The sequence below is a fragment of the Mytilus californianus genome, unplaced genomic scaffold (assembly GCF_021869535.1).
Source record: "Mytilus californianus isolate M0D057914Y unplaced genomic scaffold, xbMytCali1.0.p SCAF_5, whole genome shotgun sequence".
Taxonomy (NCBI): domain Eukaryota; kingdom Metazoa; phylum Mollusca; class Bivalvia; order Mytilida; family Mytilidae; genus Mytilus; species Mytilus californianus.
Genome location: NW_026262701.1, coordinates 87,523,118 through 87,546,472, shown reverse-complemented (window position 1 = coordinate 87,546,472; position 23,355 = coordinate 87,523,118). Strand labels below are relative to the sequence as shown.

Genomic DNA, 23,355 nt, shown 5'->3' with positions numbered 1-23,355 from the left:
TTTTAACAAAAATTGAATATATGGGGTTCTTTGATATGCTGAATCTAACCATGTATTTTGATTTTGGACATTGGACCATAATAGGTAAATTAAAAAAATTCAAGTTCTTAGACCACATTCTTTCTGTGTCAGAAACCTATGTTGTGTCAAATATTTAATAACAATCCAAATTCAGAGCTGTATCAAGCTTGAATGTTGTGTCCATACTTGCCCCAACTGTTCAGGGTTCGACCTCTGCGGTCGTATCAAGCTGCGCCCCAGCGAAGCATTTTATTATACATATTTTTTGAATTTTTTGTCTTTTTTTTTTTTAAAAAACCAACATCTGATTAATCATTCAGCTAGCTAGCAAAATTAACAGAATATTTTAGTGTAGTGTAGATTAAAAAGAATAATACATTTGTAGGATTACTATTGAGGTCAAGAATTTGTGTATTCAGTTAGGTGTGTAATAAATTGTGTCTATTTAATTATGTAACAGGTCATGAGATATTAACTGTGGTGAATTAAGCCTAGGGTCGTTTCCAATTAATACTTACACCTTTGATTGTAATTATTTGAAAATCATGACAGTTGATACTCATACTGACTCTTACTTGCTTATGAAAAGAATTGGAGTAATACCATTTCAAAAAAGTGTGGGAATCAACTTAGATATATTAATACACATGTTGACCTACATTTCATTGAACAACAACTTATACAAGCATAAGATACTAATATAATACTTTCAAAATTCTTAACAACTGATTCAATTGATGTACAAATACTTTTTCAAATTAATTCATATATAGTAAATCATTATAAATTTTGATTACAAAGGAACTATATGCAAGTGTATATCTAAAATAAAAGGGTTGTTCGACCAATCTTTTCTTAATTTAAGGGCAAATAACATGTCAAAAGTTGGCAATTGATGATTAAAATGGTGTAGAAAGTTTCTGCAGGTCATAAAAACACATCATTAGTTTTATGATATGTCTTCAACTTAGTATTCTGCACCATCTCTAAAACCAGAGTGATTGCTTAGATCCAGCATGGCTGAATCAAAAATTGGTCTTACGAATACTAAATAGAGTTTTTCTTAATATTTCCTATAAAGTTGGTAATTGAGTTATCTCAGTATATTTAAATGTTTCGTAACACTAATAATCAGAGGTTGTGTGGAGTTCAAACCCCAGGTGAGTCAAACCGAAGATTTTAAAATTGGTATTTGCTGCTTCTTCACTAAGCACGTGGTATTAAAGAACGACTGGTTGGCTTGGAATCAGAATAATGTGTCTGGGTAGGGTGACATTTATTCCTGTGTACTGTTACCTTGTGAACCTAGCACTTAAAAAATCTGACTCAGCATGCCACTCTAGTTCAAAGCAGGATTAATATTCATATTCCATTAAATGTTCTTGTCCTGAATATGCACTGAAGATTTGAAAATTGGTATTTGCTGTTCTCAGCTAAGCATGTGGCATTAATTATATATAAGGAATAAGAGCAAAGACTGGTTGGCTCAGAGTCAGAATAATGTGTCCGGGTAAGGTGACATGTCTTCATGTGGACTGTTACCTTGTGATCTAGCGCTTTAAATGTCCGGCTCAGCGTGTCTCTCTAGTAAAAAGCAGGGTTGATATTCATATTCCATTCAATCTTCTTGTCCTGAATATGCATTTAAATTGCTGCTGGGCCTTAAACAGCCATCTATCATCATCATCTCATGAATGATTCATGCATTATTCAAAGTCATTCATGAAAAATTCTACAATATTTTGCAGGTGTATACATGTATATATATTAATATCTAATTTCCTAGATTGATTGATAGACAATTATTATAGTTATTTAACAGGCTCCTTTTTAGATTTCAAATAAATTCAGAAAGACTTTGATAGACTCAATTCCTCTTCAAAACATTTTTTTGATCAAAATTTTTGGTGGAAAGGTTGGAAGTGATGTATGCGTAACTAGTCTTCCTTTAATTAATATAACAAGCATTCTGTGAGTACTGCCTGGCAATACATAGTCCCCTGCCTGTTAAAAATTCATTGTACTGGAACAAAATGCCAACTTGATCTATAACTTGTCATGGTGTAAACTATATAACAAATATCAAGTCAATATCTTCAAGCATGACGAAAAAAAATGTGGAAAATTGATTATTTGAGTGAATTTTCTAAGTCCAAGGACAATAACTCTGCACAAAATCATCAGACCGGAACAAAATTCGAACTTGTCATGATAAAACTATACACCAACTATCAAATCAATATCTTCAAGCATGACAAAAAAAAGTGAGGAAAACTGATTAATTGAGTGAATTTTCTAAGTTCAAGGACCATAACTCTGCACAAAATTGTCAGACCGGAACAAAATTCAAACTTGATCTGTAAACTGTCATGATAAAACAATACACTAAATATCAAATCAATATCTTCAAGCATGACGAAAAAAAGTGTGGAAAACTGATTTGCCGGACTGACGGATGGACAGACAGACAGACAGACAGACAGACAGACAGACAGACAGACAGACGGATGGACGGACGGAGTGCAAATCGAAAATCCCCTGCGACTTCGTCGATAGGGGACTAATTAAGAAGGTGTGGTATGAGTGCCAATGAGACAACTCTCCATCCAAGTCACAATGTATAAAATGTTAACACTTATAGGTCAAAGTACTGCCTTCAACACAGAGCGTTGGCTCACACTGAACAGCAAGCTATAAAGGGCCCCAAAATGACTAGTGTAAAACAATTCAAACAGGAAAACCAATGGTCTAATCTATATAAAAATCGAGAAACGAGAAACACCTATGAACCACACCAACAAACGACAATGTATGTTAGTGCACAAAAAAACTTGTTCAATCTGAATATCCATATTTATGTTATTAGAAGACAAAAATCTGTGAAGTTCTGTATTAATGTCTTTGAATAATTTCATTATCGTATTGTTACATTGTGTTAGGTCACCTGATTCTTAATTTGAAGCCAGGAATATAAATTTTGTTAAAGCAGCAACCTCTCATTTTATTTTTCATTTTCACATTTATCTGTAGTTTCATATGTTATTCATAATAAAGTGGTCAATGAATAGATACAAAATGCTTGACAGACATTTTGATTCTTATATGCTTTAAATGAATATATGCCAAAGTTGTTAATGGGTCATATTTAATATTTTTATAACCTAATGAGTGACATGTAGCAATACTTACAATTAAGATGAATTCGAGCCGAAGCTATCAATGGAAAATAGTTGATATCTGTATAACCTGCTTGACATGTAACAGTGGAATCATCATAGGAACTGTTGGGTTTGAATGTGTGCTGTGCTGACTGTTTTCCAGTATAAGTAGATTCTAATATTATCAGCTTTATATCAGGTGCTAGCTGACCTCCTGTAGCTATACATTTGATAGTCATATCCTGTCCTTCTATACCAGATATCTCGTTGTCTGGTATCACATTTTCTATAGCTAAAGCTGTTGGTCCAACTACAAGAAAAGATCTAAATGATTAAAATAATTGGTGGAGAGATTGAAAAAGGTGTGTGCATAATTAGTCCTCCATTGAGGTATGATAGTGGACAATAATCAAAAGACTTTAACGAGCCCGAATTTTGCTCACCTGGAATTTTTTTGCGTAGATCTTACATGCTTCAGTGATTATTTTGCTGTTTAATGTATATAAATGCATGTTTAAACATGCCATTTAAAAAATCTCGATATCTATCATGATAGTTTCTGCAAAAAACTTTTAATCAAGAATGTGTCAGTAGTACACGGATGCCCCACTCGCACTATCATTTTCTATGTTCAGTGGACCGTGAAATTAGAAAGATCATATCATAGGGAACACGTGTACTAAGTTTCAAGTTGATTGGACTTCAACTTCATCAAAAACTACCTTGACCAAAAACTTTAACCAAAAACCAAAAACTTTAACCTTAAGCCGGACAGACGGACGAACTAACAAACGGACAGACGAACAAACGAACGGACGGACGAACAGACCAAAAAACATAATGCCCTATGTTCATTAAATAGAACAGCAACAACACGGACGTGACAGAGAGCACCTTTTGTTTGAAAAGAAGCGTTGATCGTTAAGTGCCAATCTGCCTAAGAACTAGGCAGTGGTGAAAACATGACAAACAAAAACCCACTCAAGTTGACATTAATTTATGTTCAAAATGTATAATGGTGAACGAATATAACATTCGTTTCCTTTTCCTGTTCTGGTAATTCAAGATATAATTTGGTTGAAATGAACTAGATATTTACAATTAAGGGGAGCTAACTCCGTAATTTGCTATCATTCTAACCAAAAGTTATCTACAGATATCTCGAATTACCAGACATGCAGAAATGAAAGACCTACCATTTCTAACTCAGGATGAAGGTAACTTCAAAATAGGATGGTTAGGTCAGTGGGTTTTTTTCGGCCGTGTTTTAATTTTTTTCAAAATTGCCTGATTCTTACAAAGACTGGCACTTAATTATTTGTTATCTAGATAAATACATTATTTTACTAAAAAATCTTTAATTTTGCTGCATAAATTTGTTAATTAACTTAGAAGATGACAGGGTAAAAAAAAATGTCGATTTAAAAATGTCTGATAGGTAGACATAAACCTTGATGCAAAAAAGGGGGAAGGACTGTTAAACGTAATAATCAGTTTTGACCAGTTTATGATTACTAATGGTTGAAGAATATGTTGTATCAAACAGGTTTTGTGTGACTGCGGCATAAAAAGTACAAGCTAGAATTACAAAAAGACCTCAATACAACTTACAATAGTGTGTTCTATCCTAAATATGTACAAAATATTCCACATTTCTAGAAACAGGGAAAAAAATTAGGAATGTGAGGCCCCAGGGGCAATAAACAGAGAAAAATGCCTCCCCCTGGGTCATAAAACAGATAATTTAACTTCTAAATGCTATGATTTTATTATTTTAAAGGTCTTTTGTAAAGAACACAATAACAGTGCTAGGAAGTTATGCAAAAATCAGATGTAAGCTGTCATTTCTATCAAACTTTTAGTGAATTTATGCACCAGACTGATATCTTCATAAATACAACTTTTGCAAATATGGCTTTGTTTAAACACTTCTAGTTCATATATTAACTAACTTATGTTAGATATATGGTTAGGGATGATACTGTTGTAACATGAATTCTAAACTGACCATATGAGGCAGAAATTGTGAACTTTCATTGACAAATAGGCATACAGTAAAATGTGGACTGGAGACACAGGCAGGATTGGATACTTTGTATAATCTTGAATGTTGGAATGATTAACTACTAAACATTACATTTATAGTATTTTAAAATGCTTTCAATTTGTTATCAGAAAAGTTTCAAACAGGTTTTAGACAGTTCATGTCAGAAAACATACACATAGGGTAAGCTGGCAATAATTAAAGTCTTGTTTTCAAATTCTTTAAAAAATTGAAACAGGGGTAGGGGTATAAAGTGTACTGTAAAAGGAAACTTAAGAGTATATGCAGTGATTTCTTTGAGGCTATAATTCTGATAAATAAGTATTGTTGTGAGAAAAAGTGTTTTCAGAGAGTTTTCTATTTGAATAAATGTTTGTATAGGTTGCACTTTGTAAATACAGCTGTTTCTCAAACCACGCCTCTTTTGGGGAGATATATAATATTCATAGATATGTTAATTTGTTAACGTACTGGTTCCCATTTATGATCTCTGTGTTTCATTTCATAGAGACATCACTTGGGAATGTATCAAGTATAGAAAAACATGGTAGCACCTAAATTTTAATTCTTAGGAGGTCCAAAAATGGAGGTAAGGGTAGTATAGAATTTTAGTATAAATTTTAAACTCTCAGAAGTTCAGGGCATATAAATGTTGAAAATATGCCGCACAGCCCTATATTTTGACCTTTGAATAAAATAGTAGTGCATATAAACTTTCCTTTCTAGGATATTAGGATATTATTTTTCACGAAACTTCATAGTAAAAGTGTCACAGTTTTAGCCGCAAAGGGAGTTCCTATGGGAAATTGCATTGTCTTTATTTACAGAATTGCAACCTATATAGGGTTAGAAATTAGAACATACAGAATTTCACAAAATCTTGTTTATCTCAGAGATTTTGAAGAATTTTACTCAAATATGAAGTTTTATAAATATTTCATGAAGATTGAGAAAATCCTGGGCCTAAACTATGATGAGTCAGCATAAATTCACAGTTTACAGTATGCATTGTTTACTTAAAGCCCTGAATTAAAAATAAATTCATAATATATGCCTATTTGTAATTTAAATTGTTTAGAAGTGCTTATATTTACTCTTTGCAGTCATTGCAACTCATTGATCCTTCTTAAATATTTTTGGTGGGGTGTTTTTGTCCTGTCGATAACCCAAAAGTAAGCTGTAACACCTAAATGTGTTTTTTTGTGACTGCGGTATAAAAAGTACAAGCTAGAATTACAAAGAGACCTCAATAAAACTTACAATAGTATGTTCTATCCTAAATATGTACAAAATATTCCACATTGCTAGAAACAGGGAAAAAAATTAGGAAATGTGAGGCCCCAGGGGCAAAAAACAGAGAAAAATGCCTCCCCCTGGGTCATAAAACAGATAATTTAACTTCTAAATGCTATGATTTTATTATTTTAAAGGTCTTTTGCAAAGAAAACAATAACAGTGCTAGGAAGTTATGCAAAAATCAGATGTAAGCTGTCAATTCTATCAAATTTTTAGTGAATTTATGCACCAGACTGATATCTTCATAAATACAACTTTTGCAAATATGGCTTTGTTTAAACACTTCTAGTTCATATATTAACTAACTTATGTTAGATATATGGTTAGGGATGATACTGTTGTAACATGAATTCTAAACTGACCATTTGAGGCAGAAATTGTGAACTTTCATTGACAAATAGGCATACAGTAAAATGTGGACTGGAGACACAGGCAGGATTGGATATTTGTATAATCTTGAATGTTGGAATGATTAACTACTAAACATTACATTTATAGTATTTTAAAATGCTTTCAATTTGTTATCAGAATAGTTTCAAACAGGTTTTAGACAGTTCATGTCAGAAAACATACACATAGGGTAAGCTGGCAATAATTAAAGTCTTGTTTTCAAATTCTTTAAAAAATTGAAACAGGGGTAGGGGTATAAAGTGTACTGTAAAAGGAAACTTAGAGTATATGCAGTGATTTCTTTAAGGCTATAATTCTGATAAATAAGTATTGTTGTGAGAAAAAGTGTTTTTAGAGAGTTTTCTATTTGAATAAATGTTTGTATAGGTTGCACTTTGTAAATACAGCTGTTTCTCAAACCATGCCTCTTTTGGGGAGATATATAATATTCATAGATATGTTAATTTGCTAACGTACTGGTTCCCATTTATGATCTCTGTGTTTCATTTCATAGAGACATCACTTGGGAATGTATCAAGTATAGAAAAACATGGTAGCGCCTAAATTTTAATTCTTAGGAGGTCCAAAAATGGAGGTAAGGGTAGTATAGAATTTTAGTATAAAGTTCAAACTCTCAGAAGTTCAGGGCATATAAATGTTGAAAATATGCCGCACAGCCCTATATTTTGACCTTTGAATAAAATAGTAGTGCATAGAAACTTTCAGTTCTAGGATAATAGGATATTATTTTTCACGAAACTTCATAGTAAAAGTGTCACAGTTTTAGCCGCAAAGGGAGTTCCTATGGGAAATTGCGCATGCATTGTCTATATTTACAGAATTGCAACCTATAACCAAGGATTTAACAGAGGGGTAAAATTTAACCACAGGATGAACAACAGAAAATAACCTTTTATTTAGTTTCTCTCTCTCTTAGTTTCTTAAAAAAAGATTTAAATATCAGTAAAAAATAGTCTTTCAAGGGGTATAACTCTTAAAAGGGATCAATTGACATTTTCAGTCATGCTTCGCCGAGCGCAGCTGGATACGACGGCAGAGGTCCAACCCTGAACAGTTGGGGCAAAAATGGACACAATATTGGCGCTTGATACAGGTCTGAATTTGGATTGTAATTAAATATTTGACACATAATAGGTTTCTGACACAGAATAATTGTAGTCAAAGAACTTAGAATTAGTTATTTGATTTGAATTTATATTAAATTTTTTGCTTTTGTGCAATACACTATGCTGTTGTGATTTGACCCCCCCCCCCCCCCCAAAAGAAAAACAAACAAACAAATTTTTTGCACGAGGGAGATATATTCCTAAATTCCTTGTTCAATCAAGCAGTGTAAGGGAGGAAATCCAAACATTACATTGTACTTGCAATTGTCCATTAACCAGGAAACCTTGTTTTTCCCCCTTTTTTGCCCCTTATTCCAAAAAGGTTTGAGCCATAACCCCCAATGCCAATCCTAACCATTCCTTTGTGGTATGGAAACTTGTGGTCTAATTTCAGAGAGATCCATACACCTTTCCACAAGTTATTGTCTGGAAACTAGAAAAATGTTTATTTGGGCCCCTTTTTGACCCCTAATTCCTAAACTGTTAGGACCATAACCCCCAAAATCAATCCCTACCTTCCTTTTGTGGTTATAAACCTTGCGTTTAAATTTCATAGATATCTATTTACATATACTAAAGTTATTGTCCAGAAACCAATCGGACGACGCAGACAACGACGACGACGTCAACGAGATATCAATATACAAATTTTTTGCGGTCATATAAAAACTGAATAATTTCCTAATTGTATACATACAAAATACCATAAAGATCATTCACCCCAAGTTTGGTTGAATTTGGTTCACTAGTTTCAGTGAAGATCTTTGAAACTCTGTAAATTTTTTTCCATACACACTATACACCAACTAACTTAACCTCGCCACATTCTGTATGTGTTTGTCCCAAGTTAGGAGCCTGTATTAATTCAGTGGTTGTCGTTTTTGCTGTATATCATATTTGTTTTTCATTCATTTTTCTGTACATAATCAGGCCATTTGTTTTCTCCTTTTAATTGTTTCACATTTGGCATTTCGGGACCTGTATAGCTGACTATGCCGTACAGGTTTTGCTTATTGTTGAATGCCATGTTCCCATTGAGTGAAAAAGGTTGTGGTATTTTAACATTGGTATTGGCTGCTTCTCTACTAAGCATGCAGCATTAAGGAGTAAGAGCAAAGGCTGGTTGGCTTGGAGTCAGAATAATATGTCCAGGTAGATTGACTTGTCATCATGTAGACTGTTACCTTGTTAATTAGCTCTTTAAAAATCCAGCCCAGAGTGTCTTTCTAGTACAAAGCAGGGTTAATATTCAAATTCCATTGAATGTTCTTGTCCTGAATATGCATTTAGGTGGTTAGAACTCTGGGTGAGTCAAACGGAATATTTGAAAATTGGTATTTACTGCTTCTCCGCTAAGCACACACATAAGGAATAAGAGCAAACTTTAAGACTGGTTGGCTCGGAGTCAGAATAATGTGTCTGGGTAGGTCGACATGTCTTCCTATACACAGTTACCTTATGATCTAGCGCTTTAAAAGTCCGGCTCAGCGTGTCTCTCTTGTACAAAGCAGGGTCAATATTCATATTACATTCAATCTTCTTGTCCTTAATATGCATTTAAATTGCTACTGGACATTAAACAGCCATCCATCATCATCAATTCAGAGCTCCAGATAAGCTGGGTATTTGCGTGATCACGCAATAAAAACAATTGAAAACCCAATGCAATTGACGATTGCAGTGTTCAAAAACCCAATTCATGCAAGGAAAAACCCAATTATATGTCAAAACCATGCGTTCTCAACCCTTCTGGTCATTTCCATGTGCATTATTTACCCTTATCTATACATTATCATTGCGTCAATCTATTTTTGTAATATTTAGGTCTTTCCACTTTTCTGTGGAAAGACCTATTGTATTTGTTCTGATTATTGTTATTAGGTCTTTCCACTTTTCTGTGGAAAGACCTATTGTATTTGTTCTGATTTTTTTTTTTTTTTTTTTATCTTCTTCAGCCAAACCCTTTTTTTGCGATATAAAGTTGTTTCGAAAGATGTAGCTTAGATATTTTGGATATTATATCGAACAGTTATTGCGCTTTTAAAACTCGTCTTGTTTAGCCGAAGACTTTTTTATTGTAAGAGTTATCTCCCCAAACACTGTTTTTCTTGTTAGTGCAGCATGTATCTCCTCCGTAACCAAAAAAGATAACGACAAAATTCTTTTTCATATTTGTTTGTTAAATCCTCAAGAATTTTTTGGCTGATTTGGATCGAAGCAGTCCGTTGAAGTCTTATAGGAGTTATCTACCTTTACCAAATAAATTTTATAGTTATGTTTTTGTAACTCATAAACCGTAAGCAGTATAAACCTAGAATCTTTATATTTGAGGTCTTTGGGTCCTTACTTAGAAAATGAGGTCAAGGTCAAAGGTCAAGGTCATTTTCTCAATTTTGACTTTTTTTTGTTTATGCATTTTCCTTGACACTTTTAAAGATATAGATAAAAGAACTGGAAAAAAATATTTGCTCTATAGTGATTAAGATATGATACATTTGGTCTGAAATAATCCAATGACATCTTATTGGACTTATTGCTCCTGAAATGTTTTATTTTAAGGTAAATTGATTATTACTTCAGATTGGTACATGATAAAGCCATTAGGTCTTTTGCAAAATGTTGAGTGACATAGGACCTTGAAAAATGTTGACCGGAAGTGACCTTGAGTAAACCCGAAGTAGACATTTTTGCACTCTTTTCATGGAAAAGTACCCAGAAACCATATATTTGTTTGATAGTCATACATAAACCTTTCATTTGAGACCAGAAGTGACCTGCAATAAACTGGAAGTAGCTCATTATCCCTAATTATTGGCAAAAGTATATAGAAACTATATATTTTTGGAATCAGTGTAAATACAGCTATCATATGAGACCGGAAGTGACATTTTCTAAACAGGAAGTTGATAATTATTTCCCTTTTTCAGGCAAAAGTATATATAAACCACATATTTTTGGAATCTGTGTGAATAAAGCTTTCATATGAGACAGGAAGTGACATTTTCTTTACCGGAAGTAGCATATTATCTTCCATATTTTAAATTAAAGTATATAGAAATCATATATTTAATGAATCAGTATAAAGAAACCTATCATTGGACGCCAATAGTAACTTTGAGTAAACGGAAGTAGCTTTTTATTAATTACAAAATTGATGTGGAAAGACCTTCAATTGTTCTCTGAACAATTGGTTTTTAATTATAATTTGAAATCCCTTTCGTCCTAGAAATAGAGCGTTATATCAAATAGTTGATCTGGGTCACTGTTAGAATATGTCCGTTGCTCAAAAAGGTAAACGTGCTGATGTAAACAGATTTCGATCTTCTCTGCGTTTATCCAATTAGTGTAAGTGATCATAATCATTTTCGTATTGCTGGGGATTTCTGACAATAAATGAATTATAACGAAAGTAAATATCCAGTAAAAATATTGAATAGAAGCATGTTTTCAGCTTCTTTTTGATAGCTGAGGGATAATTATGATAAAATATACAATACAAATACAAATAAAGTTATTAACTACCCGTACCTACTTGCTTATTAGTCGGAAAATTGGGAGTAAAATTCATAATCCAGAGAGGGGTACCGACTAATAGACGAGATCCAGCGACCAGAGGAAAAGTCAAAGCTTGAGAAAAGTGGTCAGAAGTCAATTTCCTGGTCAAAACTACGTTTGTGATTGCCAAACCTACATAAATCAATAAATAAAAAGTGTTTATTCAAAATAAATGACTACAATACTGTCCTTGTGTTTTATTTGCTCTTTGTTGAAATTCCCACTGTTTCCGGTTTGGGTATTGATTTTCAGGGTCAAATGGTTTGTGCTTTTACCCAAAAGAAGAGCCAAGAACCAAAAATGAAAAGGAGACTACAATGTACCAACTATGTGAAAGGATGTATTCAGCGGAGTTGTTGTGTCATTATTGTGATATCATGATATCAATTCAATACTTATAAATCATACAATAACCAAAAATAATCTTAAGATTCATTCCCAAGATCAAAATATTATTCATTAAAATGTCTCAGGTAAACAAAAATTACAAAATTGATTGACAAGCCAATATAATCCATTGATAACCCCTAATTAAGAGACAAAGAGTTGTATTCACTAAAGGTGTGAAAAATATCAGTGATAGGTGAACAGATGACACTAATGAGTTGAAAGTTATTTTAATATAAAGTTGATTAGGTTCACTTAATTTTTTTAATCCTTTAATCAACACAATATAATAAGAATTATGAAGTGTACATGCTCATTAAACCCTGAGTTATGCGTGCTGTGAAAAATATTGTTTGACTTTTAATTTTTTTCAGGTTCATATTGGTTTATGTTCGCTTTTCTCAAACAATAGGTTGTTAGTCTTACCCTCAAAATCATTTATGCATTACGTAAACAACACATGGCTAATCAAACAGTGAACAAAACAAGAGGAATGAATACATCTTTATTATTAACAGCAATATAAATTATCATGATCAACATCAATTAAATTCAAACCAAACAAACATGCATTCATGCTGAAAATGAATATAATTCCTGGATTTGCATTGGTTTTACCGGCGTTCAGTAATTGTCAGCTGCCAAAGAAATGTCCATATTTTGTCCGACTTATACGAGGGTCAAGACTAAATCCTTAGAATTTGGAGCTGAAAAGGGCAGCCGACTAATAGTCGGATCGACTATTACTCGAGTTCCAATGGTAATCACAGTGGCCGTACTAGTGCAATATAATTACAGTTTAATTATGACTACAAGACAAAACATACAATACTTAACATGATTTGAATGATTGAGCAAGACTCAGCTAGTGTTATCAGGAAGCGTTCCTCGGACGCACGGGTTCATGCATAGCACACCAAGACAGAAAACCACGCGCCTAAAGTAACGAGAACATTGTTAGTACGACAAGCATGGGTTTCATCTCAGTGGTGCAAGAATTAAACCAGTTTATATAAATTGAGAGAAAATACAGAACTGGCAGATTAAACGAAACACAAATTAAACGAAAAATTGCTCATCAGGGTATAAACCAAATAAAACGGCCATCACATATATAATGAAAGAAACATATCTAAGATGGATGAACATCTCTGTTTGATATAATTTCATAATTATAACATGCCTAAATTCAATATCTTGATGATGAAAAAGTCCAATACATTAAGGAGCTTGGTGGTGAAAAACCCAATTTGATATTTGCTTGAGGGGTAAATTGGAATTAATAATGCAAAAAAAACTATTTCACTCATTTACATAAAAAAAAGTGGATAAAAACCCCAATTTGAGAATTCTTACCTGCAGCTCTGTAATCATATTATGAATGAAGTACTGAAGTCATTTAAACAGTCACAAAAATAGTCTGTCAGGCCAAGACTTCCAATTACTTCTGACATACTTCACCAAGTATGTTTCAAACTGAAGATGGGTTACAATAGAGAATTTTTATATTGTATGCTTGAAAGTGTTTGTATTGTAGCATTTCACGAGTTTTTACAGTGTGGTGAATTTACTGATAAAGCATTTAATTTTGATTCAGAATGTAATTTATGTGTTTCATGCAAATTTTGCAATTCTTCATTTAAAACAATCTGGAACTCATCCTTTTAGAAAAGGTATTGACATAGAATTGCATAGGCTTAACAATATGCTATGTCCACATACAGCTTTAAAAAGTTCTTTAAAATTAAGATCAGTTAAAGGCCAATGTGCACTTTCATATCCACTGTTCATTACTGAAAATGAAAGACTTTTATAAAGGACACTCTTTTTGTATTGGCGCAGCTACTAGTGACGGTAAGGCTAACATTGGAGATCATTTGATCAAAACTTCGGGGAAAATAAAATTCTGATAGCTATTGTTGCTACATAAGAACAGATAAATCCTTTACTAAGTATGCACAGTAACAGATTTGTAACAGTTAGTTTGATTTAACAGTTTTTAGTATATATATAGACATGTGGCATTAAGATCAACTGTAATACTTTTGTATTACTAATATCATTATCATTAATACAGTTTGCTGATATATTAAAATATGTACATTTAATACTGTCTTTACATACAAATTCCCAGTTTTTAGTTGAAGGTTACAATCAACCATTAAATATTATGGGCTCAGCCATTTTATGAAGACATGGTATTCAGAATTAAGAGTATGGTTAATCCTGATCATGCTGATTGGTCGATATGCGCACTCGTTATTTTTTATTATTAGAGACTTCGTGCACTCTACATTATACCAAAGGCAAAATAATATATTTCCCTTAGCCCTAACGGAACTGAGATGTCTTTTCAACGCTAGGATGAGACACGAGTTTTTAAGTGCAAAATTGATAGGCAAGGGAGATAAGTACTAAGAACACTTAAACAAGAAAGCTACAAATACAGGGTTTAAGAAAAATTACATGAACATTTGAATATGAGAACTGCAACAACAGGGTTTAACAAGAGGGTGTCAGAGTGACAGCAAATCCGGATTTTCCTGCAGAGGTCGAACCATGAACAGTTGAGCAAGTATGGACACTACATTTTAGCTTAAAACAGCTCTGAATTTGGATTGTGATTGAATATTTGACACAGCATAGGTTTGTGACACAAAATGAATGTGGTCAAAGAACTGGAAAATTTGAAATCGAACAATTACCTATTATGGTCCAATATCCAAAATCTAAGTACATTGTTAGAATCAGCATATCAAAGAACCCCAAGAATTCAATTTTTGATGAAATCAAACAAAAGTTTAATTTAGGACCCTTTGGACCTCAATGTGGTATTATCTAATTAATAATGAAAATAAATACAGGTTTAGATTCAGCATTTGAAAGAACCCTATATATAATCAATTTATGTTGAAATCAAACACAGTTTAATTTTGGACCCCGATTTGGACCAACTTGAAAACTGGGCCCAAAATCAGAAATCTAAATATATGTTTATTAATAGACAATATAAGCTTAGTTTTTAAAGGAGTTCGAGTCATAAAAAAAAATATATATATAGCATTCAGACAATTAGTTTATACAGAATAACAAACAAACTTACCACAAAATTCTTCAAACAATTTACCAAAGAAAAGAAAAAAAAATCCAAAATGTCATTTATCATTAATACAATGTCTTTTAAAAATTTATAAAACTTATCTGTAATTATCTTCAAAATGTCTAATAATGAACAGTCTAACTATATTTATACAGTCCTACAGAGCTTATCATCATCAACACTTAGGAAACTGAAAAAAAATCAAATTATAATTCTGTGATTGATATTTACCACATGCTTTGTTATCTGATAACAGGTGAAAATTATTTAAAAACACTTAGTGTAATCAAACTTTATATATATAATTAATAGTTCCCAATATTTTTTCTTTCATTTGTCACAAACTAATATAGATCTGCAACTTATCTATCAATGTCAACAACTTTATATACACAATGTAATGTAATGAAATTTATCCTTTAATAAAAATAGATTATTATCTAATGAAAATGATATTTGCAAATCTGGACCCCCAAACAGGATCAAGTAAAAATTAAACATTAACGCACCCAACAAAAATAAAATACCACATAACAACTGTGACATCTTCCTTCAAAACACTCATGACTTAAATAGGTATAAAGTAATTTTTGACAACAACTGACTAAAATCAATTGAACAGATACAATCATTGATAGACTATCTATACATAAACTTATTAATTACACCATTTCTGTTCAAAGGGAAATAACTCAATCTTATAATAAATATCACTTTTGGCTACTGAAAGGTCTACAACTCAACAACGAGAAAAGCTAAAATTGTATAAATTGAACTTGACCTTTATTAAATCACAGGAAACAACATATATAAATTTGAAAAAAGTTTGTCAAATCGTTTTCATGTTAATGAACGGACACTGTTAGGCAGCTGCCCACCTGCACGCCCGCTGTACACCCTCAAATCAATAACCGATTTTTCCTTCGAAAATCCGGTAAAAAATTATTAGGAACACCTAAACAAGAATCAACTATAACAGGGTACATGAATCATTATTGATACATAAAAGAAGAATATAAGACCAGTATCGCAATGTGTGGTTTTATTGACTTTTGAAAAAACTGACATTCACTGAGGCCAACGGCCGAAGTGAATGTCACTAGGTTTTTCAAAAGTCAATTAAACCACATATTTACCGAAACAAGAGACAGTAATTGTTTTATTCCATGTTCCGAGCAAGAAAAATATGTATAAAATAACACTTATTTACCAAAACCAACTAAACGTCAAACATTGTATCGTTATTATACACGTAAAAGCGCGCGACGTTTTGCACGGTGAATATACTTTTTCCGCAGGTGAATATGCTTATTTATTCAAAATCCCATTCATATAGAACAAGAGTGCACACGCTGAAATGTCTCGCCTTCTTTACTAATCATTGATATTATGTTGATAGTCCTAAATATAAAGCTTTATTACAACTGTCACACAAACTTAACATTAACCAAGAAAACTAAACATTGACCAATGAACCATGAAAATGAGGTCAAGGTCAGATGAACCATGCTAGGCAGGCATGTACAGCTAACAATTCTTCCATACAACAAATATAGTTGACCTATTGCTTATAGTTTAAGAAAAACAGACCAAAACACAAAAACTTAACACTGAGCAATGAACCTTGAAAATGAGGTCAAGGTCAAATAAAACCTGCGTGACTGACATAAAGATCATAAAATATTTCCATACACCAAATATAGTTGAACTATTGCATATAGTATTAGAAAAAAAGACCAAAACTCAAAAACTTAACTTTGACCACTGAACCATGAAAATGAGGTCAAGGTCAGATGACACCTGTCAGCTAGACATGTACACCTTACAATCATTCCATACACCAAATATAGTAGACCTATTGCATACAGTATAAGAAAAACAGACCAAAACACAAAAACTTAACTATAACCACTGAACCATGAAAATGAGGTCAAGGTCAGATGACACCTGCCAGTTGGACATGTACACCTTACAGTCCTTCCATACACCGAATATACTAGACCTATTGCTTACAGTATCTGAGATATGGACTTGACCACCAAAACTTAACCTTGTTCACTGATCCATGAAATGAGGTCGAGGTCAAGTGAAAACTGTCTGACGGGCATGAGGACCTTGCAAGGTACGCACACACCAAATATAGTTATCCTATTACTTATAATAAGAGAGAATTTAACATTACAAAAAATCTTAACTTTTTTTTCAAGTAGTCACTGAACCATGAAAATGAGGTCAAGGACATTGGACATGTGACTGACAGAAACTTCGTAACATGAGGCATCCATATACAAAGTATGAAGCATCCAGACCTTCCACCTTCTAAAATATAAAGCTTTTAAGAAGTTAGCTAACGCCGCCGCCGCCGCCGCCGCCGCCGTAGCCGCCGCCGGATCGCTATCCCTATGTCGAGCTTTCTGCGACAAAAGTCGCAGGCTCGACAAAAACCTACTAAAGTTCTATCAATATGGAATAACATTTTTTATTTCTCTGGTAGACCTCTGATAAATATACTCTTTTAAAGAAACTGGAAATCTTTTACACCATGAATTTTAAATGATAAATTTATCCTTTTATAAAAAAGAAATCATAAAGACACTGAAAAGATAAATTATATATTGTGCCTTTTGAAGTTAATAAATGGGGAATGTGTCCATGGGACACAGATGATGCCCCTGCTTGCATACAACACTATAAAGGGCCCTTTATAGCTAACTGTTCGGTGTGAGCCAAGGCTCCGTGTTGTAGGCTGTACTTAAACCTACAATGGTTTACTTTTACAAATTGTGACTTGGAAGGAGAGTTGTCTCATTGGCACTCATACCACATCTTCTTATATCTAATAACTCAAGAACAGTAAAAGTGACGCTACCAAAATTCTAACTTGATCTGTGTTTAGAGGTAACAAACACTGTGTATCAGATTCATAACGTTTAGTTGAGGCAAACTAAAGTAAGAGAACAGAAACGAAAAATTCAGCAATTTTTCCATTTGTAAAGGGACATAACTCTAGAATTGCAAAAGTGACACCACCAAAATTCAAACTTGATCTGTGTTTTATGGTAATAAGCATTGTGTATAAGTTTCATAACATTTGGTTAAGGCAAACTTAAGTTAGAGAACGGAAACTAAAAATTCAACATTTTTTCCATTCGTAAAGGACATAACTCTTGAATGGTAAAAGTGACGCCACCAAAATTCTAACTTGATCTGTGTTTTGTGATAATAAGCATTGGGTATAAGTTTCATAACATTTGGTTGAGGCAAACTAAAGTTAGAGAACAGAAACCAATTTCGGGACGTACACACATACAGACGGACAAGGGTAAAACTTAATGCCCCCTCCGCTACGGCGGGGGCATAAAAACTTGAATAGAATTTTTATTCAGATGGATTATAGAAAAAATATTCATATAGTGTCATAAAAATCTATTACCACATTGTTCATGGCCTTGAAGTGGCATGGTAAATCTTCCATTATTTGAAATTTGTTTGCAAGTCATGTCTAGTCTAACATGAACAGACAAAAATGTGTTATGCACACAGAAATATAGTATTCATTAATTATACAGAACTATTTTTGTCTGTACCAACTTCTTTAAAATTTATAGGTTTCATAACAAGTGAGAATTAGATATCGCTTGATATCAACTAGAAAGAGAGTCCAAAATAAAAAAGGAAAATCCAAGAATGTCCTTTTTAGAGGTCGAAATTTGCTGTTATTGTGAATATACCTAATTTTGCAATTTCATATGCTAATATTCTGCTTTTGATTGGTATTTTTGTAAAAAAAATTGTTAGAAGAAATTTCTTCTCTGGCAAAGGGAACACATGGAGAAATAAACACCATTAATATGACAATTTTATTGGATATATATATTAAATTTACATTTATATTTTACAAAACATTCAAATCACAATGAAATGAAGAAACAGTAACCTATAAATTAAAAATTCGTAAGGGTTCCACCGAACCCAGTGTCTCGCCTACTTTTTCTGTTAATGGCAGGCTCAACAAAAATGAGGAAGTAAATCAATAAAAATATTCCTGTTGATACTATCTTTTGATTGTAAGAAGCTTCTGTCCAAGTTTGGTAAAAATCCAGGATAGTTTATGAATCTAATAAATGTTAAAAAACTTTAACTGCAGACTGAATGTAATGTTAACTGGAAGAAAACAAAATTTCCTTCTAGATACTAGCATTTGATCATCAACAAGCTTCTGTCCAAGTTTGGTACAAATCCAAAATAGTATAAGAAAGTTATCAAAATTTTAAAAACTTTAACCACAGAGTGAATGTGTTGTTTCCTGGCAGAAAATCTAAGTCCATTTAAAAGTAAAATACGGAAAAAATGGATTTATTTTTTTACAAAATTTCCTTCTAGATACTACCTTTTGATCATAAACAAGCTTCTGTCCAAGTTTGGTACAAATCCAAAATAGTATAAGAAAGTAATTAAAATTTTAAAAACTTTAACCAAAGAGTGAATGTGTTGTTTCCTGGCAGAAAATCTAAGTCCATTTAAAAGTAAAATAAGGAAAAAATGGATTTTTTTTTTTTACAAAATTTACTTCTGGATACTATCTTATGATCATAAACAAGCTTCTGTCCAAGTTTGGTAGAAACCCAGGATAGTTTAAGAAAGTTATTAAAATTTTAAAAACTTTATACCACAGAGTGAATGTAATATTTCCTGGCAGAAAAACTAAGTCCATTTATAAGTAAAATACGGAAAAAATGGAATTTTATTTTTTTTAAATTTACTTCTGGATACTATCTTATGATCATAAACAAGCTTCTGTCCAAGTTTGGTAGAAATCTAGGATAGTTTAAGAAAGTTATTAAAATTTCAAAAACTTTAACCAGAGTGAATATTTGTGGACGCCGCCGACTACAACGACGCCGACTGTAGAAATTTCTTCCAACAAATTAGATAAAATGCTCTGCCAGGCGCAGCTTGATACGACCGCAGAGGTCGAACCCTGAACAGTTGGGGCAAGTATGGACACAACATTCAAGCTTGATACAGCACTGAATTTGGATTGTGATTAAATATTTGACACAGCATAGGTTTCTGACACAGAATGAATGTGGTCTAAGAACTTAAAATTTTTTAATTTACCTTTTCAAACCATATCATTATTATTTGCTTTTATATATAAATCAGAAATAACCAATTTAAAATGGAAAATTTTAAAGAAAAAAAAAAGGAAAAAAAATCCCCCCCCAATTTTTTGAACCCCCTTATGATTCATAACCCCCAAACTCAATCCCAGCCTTCCCTTTGTGGTATGGTACCTAGCAGTACAATTTCATAGAGATCCATACACTTGAACACAAGTTATTGCCCGGAAACTAGAAAAATGCTTGTTTTTTGGCCCCATATTCCTAAATATTTAGGGCAATTACCCCCAAACTCAAACCCAGCTTTCCCTTTGTGATATGGAACCTTGTAGTACAATTTCATAAAGATCCATACACTTACAAACAAGTTATTGTCCTGAAACTAGAAAAATGCTTGTTTTTTTGCCCCTTTTTTCTAAAATTTTGAGGCAATTACCCCAAAAATCAATCCCAGCCTTCCCTTTGTGGTATGGTACCTTGCAGTATAATTTCAGAGAGATCCATACACTTGAACACAAGTTATTGTCTGGAAACTAGAAAAATGCTTATTTTTGGCCCCCTTTTTGGCCCCTTATTCTTAAACGTTTTGGGCAATTACCCCCAAACTCAATTCCAGCTTTCCCTTTGTAAAATGGAACCTAGTAGTACAATTTCATAAAGATCCATAGACTTACACACAAGTTATTGTCATGAAACTAGAAAAATACTTGTTTGTTGCCCCTTTTTTGGCCCCTAATTCCTAAAATTTTGAGGCAATTACCCGCAAAATCAATCCAAACATTCCCTTTGTGATATGGAACCTTGCAGTACAATTTCAGAGAGATCAATACACTTGAACACAAGTTATTGTCTGGAAACTAGAAAAATGCTTATTTTTGGCCCCTTTTTGGCCCCTTATTCCTAAATGTTTTGGGCAATTACCCCCAAACTCAATTCCAGCTTTCCCTTTGTGATATGGAACCTTGTAGTACAATTTCAGAAAGATCCATAGACTTACACACAAGTTATTGTCATGAAACTAGAAAAATGCTTGTTTTTTTGCCCCTTTTTTAGCCCCTAATTCCTAAAATTTTGAGGCAATTACCCCAAAAATCAATCCAAGCATTCCCTTTGTGATATGGAACCTTGTGGTACAATGTCAGAGAGATCCATACACTAACACACAAGTTATGTCTGGAAGTTACAAAAATGCTTCTTTTTGGCCCCAAATTCCTTAACTGTTGGTACCATAACCCCCAAAATCAATCCCTACCTTCCTTTTGTGGTATTGAACCTTATGGTAACATTTCATAGAGATCCATTCACTTAAACTAAAGTAAGAGTGCGAAAACCAATGTGTCTTCGGACGACGACACCAACGTCATACCAATATACGACCACAAAAATTTTTTTGCGGTCATATAAAAATGTAATTCATTACCAATAAAGTAGGCTATTTTAGTTAATAAACTCAACTTGCTCACTTCATTTTTTATCCTCTCACAAGTTGGAAGAAATTTCTTCCAAGTAGTATTAAATCATTCAAAATTTGTTCCAACAAATATAGAAACATGTAATATGTTTACAAATTATTGTCCATTTGTTCAACAGAAAGACATTGCATTTTACAGTTTTAAAAGATTGTCTGGGAAAGATATATTTAGTTTCAACTTTCATTGTCCACAAATATAGTTTCCTTAAATTTAAGTGTATTTTATTCTGATTTTTTTTCTTTGAACTATTTCTTTTTTCTTTTTTTTTTTGCATTCATATGAAATGAGTCTTCTAATCCCTGTTTCAGTTCTTGTATCCTCGCCCCACTCCCCTTTTCTTATTTTGCTTTGTAGTCTATTAATTATCCAGTTCATTGCCCCACCCTCCTATTATGTTATTGCAGAGTATGAATCATTCAGTTTATTGTGTCACCCTCCTATTTCAATGCTACAGTCTATGAATCCCCCCCCCCTCTCCTGTCTATTGCCACACCCTCCTATTTTGCTATTGCAGAGTAGAATCCTTCAGTTCATTGCCCCACCCTTCTATTTCCTTGCTGCAGTCTATGAATCATCCCGTGTATTGCCATACCCTCTTATTGTTCTGTTGTAGACTATTACTCCTACAATTAATTGCGTCACCCTCCTATTATGCTATTGCAGTGTATAAATCCTTCAGTTTATTGTGTCACCATCTTATTTCAATGCTATAGTCTATGAATCCCCCCTTTTGTGTATTGCCACACCCTCCTATGTTGCTGTTACAGTCTATTAATCCTCCAGTTGATTACCCCACCCTCTTATTGTGCTGTTGAAGTCTATTAATCCCCCCGTGTATTGCCACACCCTCCTATATTTAGCTATGGCAGAGTATGAATCCATCAGTTTATTGCGTCACCCTCCTATTTCAATGCTACAGTCTATGAATCCCCGCCCCGTGTATTGCCACATCCTCTTATTGTGCTGTTGCAATCTATCAATCCTACAATTAATTGCCAAACCCTCCTACCTCCCTGTTACAGTCTATGTAATTTTACAGTGTATTACTCCACCCTCGTATTTCCCTGTTGCAGTCTATAAATCCACTAGTCATTGCCCTGCTCTCCTATTTCCCTGTTGCAGTCTATGAATCCCAATGTTTATTGTTTAAAGTATTCTTCCTCCGTGGAAATAATTGTTTGCAATTAATTCAGTAAAATCTAATACATTTACAGGTATATGTAATTAAACACAAATAGTTCACTTCATTTCAAACCCTTCTAAGAAGAAACTTCTCTTTAAAATAAATCAAGAATAAGCAATACATAAACAAAACTCTATGGTGCAACAAAAACAAGAGTGCACACGCTGAAATGTCTCGCCTTCTTTACTAATCATTGATATTATGTTGATAGTCCTAAATATAAAGCTTTATTACAACTGTCACATAAACTTAACATTAACCAAGAAAACTAAACATTGACCAATGAACCATGAAAATTAGGTCAAGGTCAGATGAACCATGACAGGCAGACATGTACAGTTAACAATTCTTCCATATAACAAATATAGTTGACCTATTGCTTATAGTTTAAGAAAAACAGACCAAAACACAAAAACTTAACACTGAGCAATGAACCGTGAAAATGAGGTCAAGGTCATATAAAACCTGCGCGACTGACATATAGATCATAAAATATTTC

The 23,355-nt window shown here is 33.1% G+C and overlaps 2 long non-coding RNA genes across 2 annotated transcripts in view; one reads left to right on the top strand and one right to left on the bottom strand.

The window, feature by feature from the left end:
- LOC127701716 (uncharacterized) overlaps positions 1-23,355 on the bottom strand; it is a 65,861-nt gene that overhangs the window by 25,776 nt on the left and 16,730 nt on the right. The window contains exon 2 of the long non-coding RNA XR_007982153.1: positions 20,487-21,325. This is a non-coding gene — a long non-coding RNA (uncharacterized LOC127701716). The remainder of the gene's footprint in view (positions 1-20,486; positions 21,326-23,355) is intronic.
- The window catches only part of LOC127701726 (uncharacterized), a 51,820-nt gene continuing 44,878 nt past the window's right edge, over positions 16,414-23,355 (top strand). The window contains exon 1 of the long non-coding RNA XR_007982166.1: positions 16,414-17,200. This is a non-coding gene — a long non-coding RNA (uncharacterized LOC127701726). The remainder of the gene's footprint in view (positions 17,201-23,355) is intronic.